Source organism: Eurosta solidaginis, chromosome 1, assembly GCF_040869045.1.
Source record: "Eurosta solidaginis isolate ZX-2024a chromosome 1, ASM4086904v1, whole genome shotgun sequence".
NCBI classification, from domain to species: Eukaryota; Metazoa; Arthropoda; class Insecta; order Diptera; family Tephritidae; genus Eurosta; species Eurosta solidaginis.
In genome coordinates this window covers 337,565,936-337,582,994 of record NC_090319.1, presented here as the reverse complement: position 1 = coordinate 337,582,994, position 17,059 = coordinate 337,565,936, and the positions used below count along the sequence as shown (strand labels likewise).

Genomic DNA, 17,059 nt, shown 5'->3' with positions numbered 1-17,059 from the left:
TCCCGAAAAGGCGTCCACCCATAGAACTAAGGCCCACTCCCTTTTAAAACACTTATTAACACCTTTCGTTTGATACCCATATTGTACAAACGCATTCTAGAGTCAACCCTGGTCCACTTTTATAACGATATTCCGAAAAGGCGTCCACCTATAGAACTAAGGCCCACTCCCTTTCAAAATACTCATTAACACCTTTCATTTGATACCCATATAGTACAAACAAATTCTAGAGTCACCCCTGGTCCACCTTTATGGCGATATCTCGAAAAGGCGTCCACATATAGAACTTAGGCCCACTCCCTTTTAAAATTATCATTAACACATTTCATTTGATACCCATATCGTACAAACAAATTCTAGAGTCAGGCCTGGTCCACCTTTATGGCGATATCCCTAAATGGCGTCCATCTATAGAACTATGGCCCACTTCCTCTTAAAATACTCTTTAATACCTTCCATTTGATACACATGTCATACAAACACATTCCAGGGTTACCCTAGGTTCTTTTTACAACATGGTGATTTTCCCTTACTTTGTCTCCACAGCTCTCAACTGAGTATGTAATGTTCGGTTACACCCGAACTTAGCCTTCCTTACTTGTTTTTTAATAATATGAGCTTCACAGTAACGAAAATACCACCAAATTACACTTTTTATTGACAAATTAAAAAAAAATTCATTACCTCTTTAATTCGGATCTGACGAAACGAACATACTTGTCGTTTAACTAAGATGGTAACACCATCTCAAAAAATAAGTAAAGCCAAAAAAAAAAGAAACTACCAAAACGGTTTTACCTGTCACTAAAAACCCGCTGTATAACGCAATACAACAACAACTGCCATTTATGCACTCTGTTTGAAAAAACAAAACGTTTTGGTTTTTATCAAATCTTGTATCCAATGTAAACAAAACGCACGTGGTAGCGGACCAACTCCAATAAAAAAAAGTATTGTCTGAGAGAGCTAAATAGAGAGAAGTAATGAGCAATAGCAGCGATTATTGCAAACTTGTTAGCGTTAATCGATAGTTGTTTTTGTTGAATTAGATGTCGAAAGCATGCTAACAATCGTGTGACCGAGTATTTTTGTTTTTTTTTGTTTTTATACTCAGCTGAGCAGAGTATATTAATTTTGTTCGCATAGTGGTAATCCGTAACGGCATAAACTAATCGAGATAGATATAGACTTCTATATATCCAAATGATCTGGGCGGAAAAGGAAATTCATTTAGCCATTTCTGTCCGTCCGTAAACACGATAACTTGAGTAAATTTTAAGGCATCTTAATGAAATGTGGTATGTAAATTCCTGGGCACTCTTCCCAGATCGCTATTTAAAATAAACGAAATCGGACCATAACCACGCCCACTTTTTCGATAACGAAAGTTTCGAAAAACCGAAAAAGTGCGATAGTTCATTACTAAAGATGGATAAAGCGATGAAACTTGGTAGATGGGTTGATCATATGACATAGAATGGAAAATTAGTAAAATTTTGGACAATGGGCGTGGCACCGCCTACTATTAAAAAAAGGTAATTTAAAAGTTTTGTAAGCTGTAATTTGGTAGTCGTCGAAGATATAATAATGAAATTTGGCAGGAACGTTACTCTTATTACTATATGTGTCCTTAATAAAAATGAGCAAAATCGGAGAACGAACACGCCCACTTTAAAAGAGAAAAATTATAAATTCAAATTTTAACAAAAAATAGAACACCTTTACAGTATATAAGTAAATTATGTTAGCATTTAACGCCAGTAATGATATGGTGCAACAAAATATAAAAATAAAAGAAAATTCCAAAATGGGAGCCCTTTTTCGTTTAGTTTGCCTAGAATACTTTTAATGCCATAAGTCGAACAAAAATTTACCAATGCTTGTGAAATTTGGTAGGGGCATAGATTCTATGGTGGTAACAGTTTTCTGTGAAAATGGGCGAAATCGGTTGAAGCCACGCCCAGATTCTTACCCAGTCGACCGTCTGTCCTTCCTCTTGGCAGTTAACACGATAACTTGAACAAAAATCGATATATCTTTACTAAACTTAGTTCACGTACTTATCTGAACTCACTTTATCTTGGTATTATAAATGGGCGAAATTCGACTATGGCCACGCCGACTTTTTCGATATCGAAAATTTCGAAAAATGAAAAAAATGCCGTAATTCTATGCCAAATTCGAAAAAGGGATGAAATATGGTAATTGGATTAGTTTTTTGACACAAAATATAACTTTGGAAAAACTTTGCTAATTGAGTGTGACACCTACCATATTAAGTAGAAGAAAATGAAAAAGTTCTGCAGGGCGAAATCAGAAGCCCTTGGAATCATGGAATACTGTTCGTTGTATTACATATATAAATAAATTAGCGGTACCCGACAGATGATGTTCTGGGTCACCCTGATCCACATTTCGGTCGATATCTCGAAAAGGCCTTCACATATACAACTAAAGATCACTCCCTTTTAAAACCTTCATTAATACTGTAACGAATTTAATGCGATTCCCCTTATTTGCAATCTTCTGCCAACGTTCGTATTGCTAAACTGTTGAATAAATAACTCCAATATTGAATAATGGAAAAATGGCCTTTATTAAAGTACTTCACAAAAACACTTATACTTTGCAACCAATAGCTTGCTTAATAATCAAACTGATTGATAGCTCAAATGAAACTGACTTCTCGCCTCCACTGTTGTCGCCCTTTTATACTGTCCGACCTCCTCGTTGCATATTTCTAGGCTTTTCTAATTCCAGAACTTACTAGTTAGTTATAAATTTCTCAGCTACAACTACAGATGTATAATTTTTATAGCTTCTCTCATACCCCATGCGCTTGTGTGTGTGAGCGACACTTCCACAATCACAATTGCATACCTTTAGGAGCATTTCAGATAAGATATCTGCATGTGCTTGTGCGTTGCTTCTCCGCCGCGTGCACGCGTATGTGTAGCCATAATGATTGACTTATTGATGTGAATTCACGTCACTGCTTAGCGTCGGCCTAGAGATGGTAGTACCCATTAGTGCCGCCAACATGCGTAACAATACCTTTAATTTGATATCCATATCGTACAAACACATTCTAGAGTCACCCCTGGTCCACCTTTATGGCGATATCTCGAAAAGGCGTCCACCTATAGAACGAAGGCCCACTCCCTTTTAAAATACTCTTTAATATCTTCCATTTGATACCCATGTCATACAATCACATTCCATGGTTACCCTAGGTTCATTTTCCTACATGGTGATTTTCCCTTATTTTGTCTCCAAAGCTCTCAGCTGAGTATGCAATGTTCGGTTACACCCGAACTTAGCCTTCCTTACTTGTTTGTTTTGTAATATACTTGCACCGGTTGTTGCGCTTTAGGATGAAATGATTTGATTCAATCATTGACTTAATAGCCGGAAAAACGACAGATTGTCAAGACGAATTCTGACACAAAGCAAATGAGACTAAACTGCTAACAAAAAACCCACACTTCTTGATATATGTAAGTGGATATGAGTTTTTAAATGCATTGTAAGTTGATTGTAGTTTCGTTTGTCTGACTTTGTAATTATTTGTGCAATAGTTTTGCAAGATTGGAGGTTTTTCGGACTTTTCACGCAAGAAATATTCAATTATGTGCATGAAATACTTCGTTTGGTTTTTCGTTGAATTTTATTAATTACTAAAGAGCTCTTAACTATCGGTATTTTAGTGTTCCCCAAAGAACTCATGGTAATTGGCGTTTTCAACTATTCATTAAGAAAAATCATGTATTTAGCACGTAGAATATCAAGAATTTGCTAAGATTCGAGCAGTAAAAATGGGCCTGTTTTTGTTTTTGCTACACAAACGAGTATTTTGTCGGTTTGAGCAAATGCTCAATTTGTATGCACTAGTCATGTTATCTTACTCAATTGCTAATGCGGCATCAATAAGGAAATCTTTGGGGTCATTTCGCATCCAAAATAGAAATAAATGCAAGCCGCGACAGCACTACCCGAAAAAATGTTTTGAGGCCGCGCTTCTCTTCCAATTTTCGTCGTGCTCTTTTCAATTTTTCCTACAAATTTATGGTCTTATTCGAGATTCCTTGGCGATATTTTCGGCGTTGCTGTTTGTATTCTGTTTGGAATGACCCTAGTATCATTCTGTAACAAATTCGAAAACTTTTCGCTATAAACTCCTGCTGTATCAGTTCGAATATCTGCGGGTTCACTTTGAATCAAGTTTGGAATTACTTCGGGAATGTTTCTAGATTATTTCAGCACTATTTCAGAATTATTTCGGTTATACTATGCACAAACACACACCAAATTGGGAATTTCTACCATTTGGGCAATTTATTACGTAATTTATCATATAATAAATTGCCAATTTAAAAAAAAAGCGTAATAAATTGTTTCAAACTGCAAATGCAACCTTGTAAAGTGTGTTTAGTTAAAAAAACTCAAATAAAAATAAAATAAATCAATATTTTGTTAAAAATTACGGTGAACAACGTAAATGGTGAGTAAATTTTAAATTTTAAAAGTCAACCGTGAATCCAAACTTGATTCTGTGGCTTCAAATAACAACACACGTAAAGAATTTTCAATATTATTATTTTTTTCGCAAATAAATTTTAAATTCAAAACACCACCAGGTATCAAATTACTATTGTGTAAGCTAAATTGAGTTGACTGAAGACCACTCAATTTATATTGAAATTGCCTCAATTTATTTTTCTGTTTGAACATAGTATTAATGTTTCGGGACTTTTTCGGAAATAGATTGCGAATATTTTCACCCATTTTGGTTTAATTTCGGCCTTTACAGAACACAATTTTTTGTGTTTTACGAAGTCAGTTTAAAAAGTATCAAACAAATATGTAAATTGGTTAAAAAACTAGGTACTATCTCATTGCTTCGTCATTTTACGAAAAAAATGTAGGTTCAGTTCATTCTTGTTATACTCAGTTGAACAGAGCTCACAGAGTATATTAAGTTTGATTGGATAACGGTTGGTTGTACATATATAAAGGAATCGAGATAGATATAGACTTCCATATATCAAAATAATCAGGATCGAAAAAAAATTTGATTGAGCCATGTCCGTCCGTCCGTCCGTCCGTCCGTCCGTCCCTCCGTTAACACGATAACTTGAGTAAATTTTGAGGTATCTTGATGAAATTTGGTATGTAGATTCCTGGGCACTCATCTCAGATCGCTATTTAAAATGAACGATATCGGACTATAACCACGCCCACTTTTTCGATATCGAAAATTTCAAAAAACCGAAAAAATGCGATAATTCATTGCCAAAGGCGGTTAAAGCGATGAAACTTGGCAGATGGGTTGACGTTATGACACAGAATAGAAAATTAGTAAGATTTTGGACAATGGGCGTGGCACCGCCCACTTTTACAAGAAGGTAATTTAAAAGTTTTGCAAGCTGTAATTTGGCAGTCGTTGAAGATATCATGATGAAATTTGGCAGGAACGCTACTACTATTACTATATATGTGCTAAATAACAATTAGCGAAATTGGATGAAGAACACGCCCACTTTTTAAAAAAAATTTTTTTTAAATTCAAATTTTAACAAAAAATTTAATATCTTTTCTGTATATAAGTAAATTAAGTCAAAATTCAACTCCTGTAATGATATGATGCAACAAAATTCAAAAATAAAAGAAAATTTCAAAATGGGCGTGGCTCCGCCCAGTTTCATTTAGTTTGTCTAGAATACTTTTAATGCCATAAGTCGAACAAAAATTTACCAATCCTTCTCAAATTTGGTAGGGACATAGATTCTATGACGGTAACTGTTCTCTGTGAAAATGGGCGAAATCGGTGGAAGCCACGCCCAGTTTTTATACACAGTCCACCGTCTGTCCTTCCGCTCGGCCGTTAACACAATAACTTGAGCAAACAACGATATATCTTTACTAAACTTAGCCCACCTAGTTATCTGAACTCACTTTATCTTGGTATAAAAAATGGCCGAAATCCGACCATAACCACGCCCACTTTATCGATATCGAAAATTACGAAAAATGAAAAAAATGCCATAATTCTATACCAAATACGAAAAAAGGTATGAAACATGGTAAGTGGATTGGTTTATTGACGCAAAATATAACTTTGGAAAAAACTTTGTAAAATGGGTGTGACACCTACCATATTAAGTAGAAGAAAATGAAAAAGTTCTACAAGGCGAAATCAACAGCCCTTGGAATCTTGGCAGGAATACTGTTAGTGGTATTGCATATATAAATAAATTAGCAGTACCCGCCAGATGATTTTCTGGATCACCTGGTCCACATTTTGGTCGATATCGCGAGAACACCTTCACATATACATCTAAGGGCCACTCGCTTTTAAAACCCTCATTAATACCTTTAATTTGATATCCATATCGTACAAACACATTCTAGAGTCACCCCTGGCCCACCCTAATGGCGATATCTCGAAAAGGCGTCCACCTATAGACCTAATGCCCACTCCCTCTTAAAATGCTCAGTAACACCTTTCGTTTGATACCCATATCGTACAAACATTCTAGAGTCACCTCTGGCCCACCCTAATGGCGATATCTCGAAAAGGCGTCCACCTATAGACCTAATGTCCACTCCCTCTTAAAATGCTCAGTAACACCTTTCGTTTGATACCCATATCGTACAAACATTCTAGAGTCACCCCTGGCCCACCCTATTGGCGATGTCTCGAAAAGGCCTCCACCTATAGACCTAATGCCCACTCCCTCTTAAAATGCTCAGTAACACATTTCGTTTGATACCCATATCGTACAAACATTCTAGAGTCACCCCTGGCCCACCCTAATGGCGATATCTCGAAAAGGCGTCCACCTATAGACCTAATGCCCACTCCCTCTTAAAATGCTAAGTAACACCTTTCGTTTGATACCCATATCGTACAAACATTCTAGAGTCACCCTTGGTCCACCTTTATGGCGATATCTCGAAAAGGCGTCCACCTATAGAACTAAGGATTACTCCCTTTTAAAATACTCATTACCACCTTTCATTTAATACCCATATCGTACAAACACATTCTAGAGTCACCCTGGCCCACCCTAATGGCGATATCTCTAAAAGGCGTCCACCTATAGACCTAATGCCCACTCCCTCTTAAAATGCTCAGTAACACCTTTCGTTTGATACCCATATCGTACAAACATTCTAGAGTCACCCTTGGTCCACCTTTATGGCGATATCTCGAAAAGGCGTCCACCTATAGAACTAAGGATTATTCCCTTTGAAAATACTCATTACCACCTTTCATTTAATACCCATATCGTACAAACACATTCTAGAGTCACCCTGGCCCACCCTAATGGCGATATCTCTAAAAGGCGTCCACCTATAGACCTAATGCCCACTCCCTCTTAAAATGCTCAGTAACACCTTTCGTTTGATACCCATATCGTACAAACATTCTAGAGTCACCCTTGGTCCACCTTTATGGCGATATCTCGAAAAGGCGTCCACATATAGAACTAAGGATTACTCCCTTTTAAAATACTCATTACCACCTTTCATTTGATACCCATATCGTACAAACAAATTCTAGAGTCACCCTGGCCCACCCTAATGGCGATATCTCTAAAAGGCGTCCACCTATAGACCTAATGCCCACTCCCTCTTAAAATGCTCAGTAACACATTTCGTTTGATACCCATATCGTACAAACATTCTAGAGTCACCCCTGGCCCACCCTAATGGCGATATCTCGAAAAGGCGTCCACCTATAGGCCTAATGCCCACTCCCTCTTAAAGTGCTCAGTAACACCTTTCGTTTGATACCCATATCGTGCAAACATTCTAGAGTCACCCTTGGTCCACCTTTATGGCGATATCTCGAAAAGGCGTCCACCTATAGAACTAAGGATTACTCCCTTTTAAAATACTCATTACCACCTTTCATTTAATACCCATATCGTACAAACACATTCTAGAGTCACCCTGGCCCACCCTAATGGCGATATCTCTAAAAGGCGTCCACCTATAGACCTAATGCCCACTCCCTCTTAAAATGCTAGGTAACACATTTCGTTTGATACCCATATCGTACAAACATTCTAGAGTCACCCCTGGCCCACCCTAATGGCGATATCTCGAAAAGGCGTCCACCTATAGACCTAATGCCCACTCACTCTTAAAATGCTCAGAAACACCTTTCGTTTGATACCCATATCGTACAAACATTATAGAGTCACCCCTGGCCCACACTAATGGCGATATCTCGAAAAGACGTCCACCAATAGACCTAATGCCCACTCCCTCTTAAAATGCTCAGTAGCACCTTTCGTTTGATACCCATATCGTACAAACACATTCTAGAGTCACCCCTGGCCCACCCTAATGACGATATCTCGAAAAGGCGTCCACTTATAGACCTAATGCCCACTCCCTCTTAAAATGCTCAGTAACACCTTTCGTTTGATACCCATATCGTGCAAACATTCTAGAGTCACCCTTGGTCCACCTTTATGGCGATATCTCGAAAAGGCGTCCACCTATAGAACTAAGGATTACTCCCTTTTAAAATACTCATTACCATCTTTCATTTGATACCCATATCATACAAACACATTCTAGAGTCACCCCTGGCCCACCCTAATGGCGACATTTCGAAAAGGCGTCCACCTATAGACCTATTGCCCACTCCCTCTTAAAATGCTCAGTAACACTTTTCGTTTGATACCCATATCGTACAAACAAATTCTAGAGTCAGCCCTGGTCCACCTTTATGGCGATATCCCTAAATGGCGTCCATCCATAGAACTATGGCCTACTCTCTCTTAAAATACTCTTTAATACCTTCCATTTGATACACATGTCATACAACCACATTCCAGGGTTCCCTAGGTTCATTTTCCTACATGGTGATTTTCCTTATTTTGTCTCCATAGCTCTCAACTGAGTATGTAATGTTCGGTTGCACCCGAACTTAGCCTTCCCTACTTGTTGAAGTTAGTTTAGTTTACGCAACACTGTCACTCGTCTATATCTGCTAGAGATAGGTTTGCACAACACTGTCACATGCTCATCTCTATCTTGTAATGTCATTGAAATAAATTTTGTACTCTTCCCTTAATACAACAAATCGCCGAAGAATACACACGTGTTTTATTCAATATCTCCCAACAGGTTATGGGCCTTTTATTTGCATTAATTTTGTATTAAGCATCATCGGGATATTGAATCGGAATTCATTTGAAAGCATTAGTTGCTATATTTAAAGGTAAACGCATAAATTATTGTGTACGGCATTTGTTGCAAGAAGAAAAAAAATCCTTGGTTAAACACGATGGCGAAAGTACATAGGGAATTTGTATTTGAAAAGTTGTCTGACGGCGGTAATTACCACGATTGGTCATTTGCAATGGAAAACTTATTGGAGTCGAAGGGGCTCACCAATTGCATTGCCATAAACACTGAAACCTCGGTTGCTATTGAAAAATATGTCTCTAAACTTGGGGAGGCAAAAGCTACACTAGTGCTGCCTGTGGATAAATCTATATATGCGCATATTAGATCATGTAAAACTGCACTCGCGATATGTGAGAAACTTTAAAAAATATATGAAGATACAGGGTTTCTACGAACAGTCAGTCTGTTAATCAAATTTCTTTCGATCAAATTCGAAAACTGTCAATCTATGGAATCGTACATAGAATCCATTATTTCGGTTTACCACAAATTAAATAGCGCAGGATGGGAAGTTGACGATCGCTGGTTGGCTGGAATTTACTGTCTGGGCTTGCCAGAGCAGTTCATGCCACTATTAATGGGTTTCGAAGGAAGACAATCGTATCCGTCATCCGAAGAAGTTAAAACGAAATTATTTGATTTAGAAGTAAAGCCTTCGCCGCTGACAGACAGTAAGTATACGATAATAAAGGAATTCCATACGCTAATTGCAAAGCTAATTTTTCATGATATTAGTACAACTATTGTTGATTCGGATAAAGTGAGGGACGTGGGCTTCTCGGATGAAGATTATCCGAACCAACAAAGTGAAAGCATGCATAATGGAAAAGATAGTTCAGTCTCAGGGAGGGATGACGCATTAGAAAGTTTTGTTGACGCGCATCCAATTGATAATAAGTTTATCAGAAGGTGGTATAGATAATGAAACTAACCAATATGATAGCGATTATGTACAAGGTGATCCAAGTTATAAAGATTTGTCGATGTAAGAACCAAGAAATGTTTTCCCCCGTCGTTCGTTACATGACAATTCGTTTATTAATTGCGTTAGCTGCAAAAAGAGGAATAAAAATCGATCAAATGGATGCTGTATTCGCATTTCTTCAAGGAGATTTAGCAAATGAAATATATATCGAGCAACCAGAAGGTTTTAGCGATGGTACTAGTGAAGTGGGCAAGTTGAATAGAGCCATGTATGGTTTGAAACAGGCTGGTAGGCAGTGGAATCATAAGCTAATTACAGCTTTAAAGTCTTTCAGATTCAGTCGAAACTTGACCCATGTGTATTTTTTAATACCTAACTAAATCTCATGTTAGCAATATATGTGGACGATATTTTGGAGTAATCCGACGGAACCCCGACATACAAAATATATGCCCGATTGCAATGTGTCCCCACATGACACCAACCATCTCTTTAATTGTGTTGTGGAACCAACGCCTCTAACACCCCTTTCCTTATGGTGCACCCCTGTTGAAACGGCAAGTTTCCTTGGACTCCCGTTAGAGGATATTGATGACAATTTGTGATGGGTCGCGGCGGTTAGGTGGGGCGAAGCATTGCTACAACAACAACAAAATCCGATGGTGCTAGTCAAATTAAAATCAGCACTTAGTACATGTTTTAAGATGAAAGATATGGGATCAGCTACGCATTGTTTAAGTATTCGAATAAATGAAACAAAAGATTTTATAGAATTAGATCAGTCGAATTATATCAATGAAATACTCGAGCGTTTTCATATGGATAACTGTAAGCCGATATCTACGCCAAATGATCCGAATCTTAAGTTATCTAAAAATCTTGGATCAAACACAGACTCACTCAAAGATCTTAATCGCATCCCGTACCAAGAAGCAGTGGGTTGTTTGCTATATTTAGCACACGCCTTTGCGCCCCGATATCGCCTTTGCAGTCAACGACGTGAGCCGATTCAACGCGAACTACAATTCATCTCACTGGTCGGCGGTGAAACGTATATTTCGATACCTATAAGGGAGCATACATTTAAAACTACGATATATCCAACAAATCGACGATGTCATCTCAGGCTTTTTTGATGCAGACTATGCATGAGATGTTGATAACCGACGATCATACAGTGGTTACGTGTTCAAGTGGTCCAACGCGGCAATTACCTGGAACAGCAAGCGTCAACCAACAGTCGCGTTATCGACAGGCAGAGTATTTGGCAATGTCAGCTGCAGTGAGGGAAGCTATGTGGTTGAAACAATTTGTTAATGAAATCGATTCCATGCATCATCATATCAGAGACATGTTTCATGAAGGTGTAATTAAAATAAACTACATTCCGTCCGAAGAAATGGCAGCTGATAACTTAACCAAAGCAGTACCAAAGGACAAACACTCTTTATGCGTCAAACTTTGGGGATTATGCAGAACTTACAAATTTCATATGAAATATATTCATTAAAGATATTCTATTGTAAATTGAAATATTTATTACATACATATTGTAAATTTTTGGATTTAATACTTTGATGAATATTCTTTCATAAATTGTATTAGTATATTAATTTAATACATTTGTCAATTCACCAAGTGAGGGTATTGAAGTTAGTTTAGTTTACGCAACACTGTCACTCGTCTATATCTGTTTGCACAACACTGTCACATGCTCATCTCTATCTTGTAATGTCATTGAAATAAATTTTATACTCTTCGCTTAATACAACAAATCGCCGAAGAATACACACGTGTTTTATTCCATATCTCCCAACAATTCTGTGTCCGTATTTAATCTAACTCCTCAATCGAACTATTCCTAAATGCTACTACTTGGTACCATATCCATTTCTATATGTAGCTTTGGGGAATGCTAGAAAACCCGCTAATTCCATTTTTCTTCGGTATTTACAACTCAGATCTTGTGCAATATTATCTGTCCCTCAAAGTTTTTTGGCTTCCGTAGTACCAGAACAATTCCCAGTACAGCAACCCAACATAAGCAAACCTGTATTTCATGTAAAAACATTGAAGAAAGTTTTTTATGAATTAGGCAATTAAAGTAACAAGTCTTAATCTTCTAAATTATAAGAATCACTCACCATTTAACGTTCCAAGCACATGCGAATATATGCCATACAAAACTATTGTATGCCTTTAGCACGATTATAAATACGACAGACAACCCGATAATAGCCGACTTTGACGTTATCTCCGCATCCTGCTGTGAAAACGAGGTATCGGAAACAAAGCATGAAAAAAAAATGATAAGTGCTTTTATACAGTTGACAGATAACCTAATGTTAGACGGCAAAGCGCATCGTTCGCTATATGTTTTCTTATCAGATTTCAATATGATGCGACTGATGAGTCTCCCAAGATAAGGCTATTTGAAGTTTTCAGATCTACGAGTGGTGTCATGCCCACTTTTCCAAAAATATCTACATATTTTCGATTATATTCCTAAATAACAAAACCTTTTTCTTTCCAACTTTCAATAATGCAACCGCAAGATATAACAATTTAAATTTTTAACGTCTATGAGCAGTGTCAGTCCTCATATCAAAAAATTGTATTCTAAAAAAACAAATTCGGGACCCTTTCGTAGTGATGTCGGTACTTTTTCGGGATCAGCTCACAAATCTGCGGAGCAATCTCGGATTTACTTCTAGAGCTTATCGGGATGTTTTTTGTATTGCTTTGGGAATTATTTTGGGGTTGTTCTATTGGTTATTTCAGAACAGCATTGGGACTATTCAGGGATTATGTCGTGAACATTTTGGGACTACTTTGGTTTTTTTCAGAACAAGGGTGGGAAGCATTTAGGGTAATTTTGATAAAATTTCTGGACTTTTTGGAGACAAATTATCGGCTTCTTTTCTGTTTGTTATGGTCTTACTATCAGTTTGTTGTCGATAACAATAGTTGGAGATCTACCGATTTTTTAATAGCATGTTATCGATATCAAGCTATCGGTAACTAATCGATAACAAACCGATAAAAAGACTATAGCATATCTTTTAAAAATGGATAACCCTTTGCCACCATATCGATGATACTCAACCGTTTTAAGGGGTTGCCAGCGCAATTTATATCTCTAAAATCTACTCATAACTATCGATTATCGAGGGGACAAATTTATATGGGAAATCTAGTTATATAATTAACAATTAGGAGTTAAGTACGGAAATGAAGATTATCTCGTTATATGTAAACTAGGTCTAATTCGTCAAAAACAAGTCAATAACAAACTCATAACTCGTCAATAATTACCGTTAGAAAGGAGATAGATATCCGTTGTTATCGATAACAAGCCGACAAAAATGTGTGGATGTTATCGATACTAAGTCTACCCTATCTGAACAACAAACCAGTGCAACTCTTAACTCTTGGATATCGGTTGTAATCGATGGCAAGCAAATGGCAATATGGCAGACCGAAAAGATTCGTGCTAATTGTCATATGTGCCATTGATTGAGCGCCAACTTTTCTTCTTTTGTTCCAGTTTTTTAGGAGTTTTCTCCAATTTGCTGGGAAAGCTTGAAAAAGAAATTTAATGAAAGTTAGTTGTTGAATCGATATCGTTTTTATACCCGCTGTACTTGTACACAGGGTATTATAACTTTGATTGGATTGTGGTTGGTTGTACAGGTATAAAGGAATCGAGATAGATATAGAGTTCCATATATCAAAATCATCAGTATGGAAAAAAATTTTGATTGTGCTATGTCCGTCCGCCCGTCCGTCTGTCCGTTAATACGATAACTGGAGTAAATATTGAGATATCTTCACCAAATTTAGTACACTAGCATATCTGGACCCATAATAGATTGGTATTGAAAATTAGCGAAATCGGATGATAACCACGCCTACTTTTTATATATATAACATTTTGGAAACCACAAAAAACTGATTATTTAGTAAATAATACACCTAGACTTTTGAAAGTTGATGCGTGGACTGATATAGAGACTTTTGAGAGGTAGGTAGGTTGAACTGGCCGGTACATGAGGAGACTCCTGAGAAAAATTTGAAAACAATTTTTAAAATTGGCATGGCACGGCCCACTTGTGAAAAAATCAATTTTACAAATATTATTAATCATAAACCAAAAATTGTTAAACCTATCGTAACAATATTCGGCTGAGGGGCTGCCTTTACTATAAGGAATGCTTTGAAGAAAAATTAACGAAATCGGTTAAGGACCACGCCCACTTTTATATAAAAGATATTTAAAAGGGTCGTGGACGAATAAAATAAGCTATATCTTTGCAAAAAAGAGCTTTATATCAATAGTATTTCATTAACAAAATGGATTTATAACAATAAGGAGGAAAATTTTCAAATTAAAAAAAAAAAATGGGCGTGGCATCGCCCCTTTAATGACTAACCAATTTTCTATGTTTCGGGAGCCATAACTTGAAGAAAAATTAACGGATCGTAATAAAATTGAGTAACAAATTTTCCCTATAGCAGGAAATATTTCTAGAAAAAATTGGCGAGATCGATTAAAGACCACACTCACTTTTATATAAAAGATTTTTAAAAGGGTCGTAGACGAAAATAATAAGTTAAATCTTAGCGAAAAATAGTTTTATACCAATCGTATTTTTATTGTTCTGTTGTACCTTTCTTTTAAAATAAACGGTAGGGAAATCCCCATATCTGAAGTAAAACTGCACTATTACCCGCTCACGGTCATTGGTGTAGCATCTGTATCTTTTTTGCTTCTTTTAAACGAAAATTAGTTCAGAAAAGAACCATATGTATATGTATTATTGCGCAGCCTTGTAACACTATTAATCACACGAAACAAACAACAACAGCATTTAAAGTGTACAGCTGGGTATGTAATGTTCGGTTTCATCCGAACTTAGACTTCCTTACTAGTTATGTATCTGGTCAAAGTATGACAACTGACCTCTTTTAGGATATCTAAAATGTAAAAATATTTTGTACAGCAAAATGATAATTGGTAACTAATTGGCCTCGAGATTGAACGAGTTAAGAGGTAGTTTACAGCCAGTTTGTTCAGGATGCTTTGCGAGTGCATCAACCTTTGCAGGACAATCTCTGACAATGCGAAGCATTCCACACAAACCAACACATACCCATAAGTTAAAATAACTTGAACCCGTTCCAGCTATGAAAATCGACATTTACGTAGCTATAACGTGCACGGAATCACGTACTCTTAGTACGAAGTTTTATTGCATCCAATAACTAAAATAATTTAAAAGAATTGATTAGTACCCACATACTTAAACATCTTAATATAAAGTACATATTGATTTTGGCTTAAGATCATTAAGGTTGATATATTTTTCGTTTATATTTTCACTTTTTCTATGACCAGAACTAAGCAGCAAAACTATCATTTGCGGAAGTGGTTAATAGAAGATGCCAGCTGACAAAAATCTTATCATTAACGAGTAATCAAATTAAAAAAACTTAAAAAGGCCAATACAATTTATGTGTCATTGTAACTTGCTAGCCATGCAAAAGCACAGCGTGACATTTTAACAGTTAAGAGCAACGGAGCAATGACCTTGATTTTGAATTATTATTCAGCTATGTCGAAAATATAAATTCATCTGATAACGATGGTGCATTAAAGCCAAACTAAAGAAACCTTAAAGAAAAAAATCAAGTAGGTCAAGTTGATATCAAGTGAGTGGTAAGAATATTTTTATTTTTTTTTGTCGTAATTTTTTAGATAAACACAAAAATTCGTGATAATTCAAAAGACAAACACTTAGAATATATAATGTCCATGTTATGTTAAGAGTGTACAATATACAGAAAAACTGCAATAAATTTGTGGAGTTGTGGACAAACTGATGCCTATGTTCATATATGCATATTAGGGTGGTTTTTCAATACAGGGCAGTATTTTTTCTCCGAAATTTGTATGTGCTCACTTCTAGAAATGTTCTATTAGATATAAAAATGCAATTGTAAAAGTTTCAGCTCAATCGGAATTCGACTTCCCGCGCCTAAAGAGCCTGGAAGATTGACAAAATCCAAATTTTTACCGAAAACTCGAATATTTTTTGTTTTAACCTGCGATAAGATATCCACATTGCAACAGGTGTATTATTAAAAAAAATAAAATTTAATAAACTTTAAATAAAAAAAAAAAAAATAAATGTAAGGCGCGATAACCTCCGAAGAGATCTAAGGCCGAGCTTCTCTTCCAATTTGCGTCGTGCTCCTCTTGCTTTTCCCTACAAATTGGCCGGACGGGACCTACATGTTTTATGCCGACTCCGAACGGCATCTGCAAGACAGATGAGTTTTCACTGAGAGCTTTTCATGGCAGAAATACACCCGGAGCGCTTGCCAAACACTGCCGAGGGGCGACCCCGCTTAGAAAAATTGTCTTCTAATTGAAAAACCTTATTTCTAAAATTTTGATTTTGCTTTGCCCGGGGTGTGAACCCAGGGCATTCGGTGTGGTAGGCGGAGCACGCTACCTTCACACCACGGCGGCCGTTACTTTAAATTATATAATAACAATTCTTCTCTAAAACTGGACAGTTGAAAAGATATTTAACATTTAGTGGACAAAGATTGTTACCTGGTATTGTATTTTGCTGTTCCTCACAATTTCGAAAACAATTTTACGTTTACTGATATCTTACCTTATCCATAGCAAAGAACAAAGCATTAACGACCGCAACCAGGCTCGGTGCTTCGGGCCAGCTTGAGCGCCGACCATATGGCCATAGTAGTATAGCGTCATCAATCACAAGACGAACAGACTACCTGATTCCCTATCTGCGTTTCGGGGGAGATCTTAAGGCCACAATACAGGTGGACGGTTGGCGCATTGGTGCGCAAATGGCGGACGAGGCGATACGTGTGTACACCGATGGTTCC

The 17,059-nt window shown here is 36.9% G+C and overlaps 1 protein-coding gene across 3 annotated transcripts in view; it reads left to right on the top strand.

Annotated features, from left to right (window-relative positions):
• The window catches only part of LOC137237914 (lysosome membrane protein 2), an 89,945-nt gene that overhangs the window by 24,758 nt on the left and 48,128 nt on the right, over positions 1-17,059 (top strand). The window contains exon 2 of one of the 3 annotated variants that reach the window (XM_067762284.1): positions 15,534-15,847. The exons of 1 other annotated variant lie outside the window; for it this stretch is intronic. The gene's annotated coding sequence lies outside the window, so the exon portion shown is untranslated. Of the gene's footprint in view, positions 1-15,533; positions 15,855-17,059 lie in introns of all 3 variants that reach the window. One more of the 3 variants, XM_067762283.1, reaches the window with a different exon arrangement.